Here is a 1,235-nt window from a genome sequence, read left to right as displayed (position 1 = left end):
CCCCCCCCCCACACACACACACCAAAGAGATGCTTTGGCCATTTTTAGGTGTGGATCTGTGGAGAAGTCATGAACAAGTAATATCTTACCTGTTGTTAGAAGGTGATACGCGAACATCACAGTTTGGGATCAGAAGCAACTTTATTGTCGTTAATCTCAGGAAACTTCACTCAGTGCAGCGTCCAACAAGAGTAGACGTGCGCGGCGGCTGCAGCCTCACTGTGAGGCGCTGCCCTCATCGCTCGGTAACACACAGGAAGACAAACATGAGGAAAGAAGGTTTAAGGAAGATGTCCTCAGTGTCAGGTCGCAAAGAAACAACCTCAGCACAACGCAACATGGACAGAAGACATTTTGAGACAGAAGACATTTTGAGACAGAAGACATTTTGCAGGGGTGGAGGGCAGACAAAGGAGGTGAGAATGTGTACGCTACCAGAAAGTTCCAAAGTCCTGATAAAGGTGGCACAGTGTCCATCAGCCGGTTCAGCTCTGATGAGGGTCCACAGATGTTCTCGGGCGGGGGGGGGGCGGACACAGAGCAGAGCTTCATGATTTACAAACCCTCCAGGAGCAGTTTGAGATAAGTTGGTGTGTCCAAGTCAAACGAGGGAGACATTTTCAGATAAACGGTTGTTTTGGGACAGGCCGACTCTCCCGATTCATGTGGACCTTCACTTCTGCTCGGTCACTCCGTGGTGAATCCAAACAGCCACATTAGTGGTCATTCCACCAGTCCGTGCTTGTAGCCTTCTCCAAGGTTGAATCCTTCATGCCAGCGAGTTCTAGCATCTGATTCTGAGCGCACGAAGCACGGTACAGTCTTCACATAAGGCATCTTCCTAATTGGTCGACATCTCAGGTACTCGCCGATTCCAAAAAGCAGAAATCCTGTCATCATAAATCTAAGTGTACGTGTCTTCATCGTCCCCAACGGACAATACAGATTCACCCCAGGAGTCCATGATATATCCAGCTGCATGTGTCCCTTCAGGGCAGGAGGGTTCTCCTGCACCCTGTCTCCTCGTTGAGAAAATGTTATCAGTTGTGTCGCGAGACCAGCTGACCAGATCCATAATAATTTACAGATGAGAAGATGTGTAGAGAGAGGCTCTGAGACTGATTCACAGGACAAGAGCAAACGCAGGTGGGGGGGGGGGTGTTGTTACTGAAACAAACACATAATAATAATGATGGCTTTTATTCTACAACAATAACGCAACGCTTCAGTCCCTC

The sequence above is a fragment of the Nematolebias whitei genome, chromosome 1, assembly GCF_014905685.2.
Source record: "Nematolebias whitei isolate Nwh7 chromosome 1, NemWhi1, whole genome shotgun sequence".
In the NCBI taxonomy this organism is placed as follows: domain Eukaryota; kingdom Metazoa; phylum Chordata; class Actinopteri; order Cyprinodontiformes; family Rivulidae; genus Nematolebias; species Nematolebias whitei.
This window is presented reverse-complemented; position numbering follows the sequence as displayed.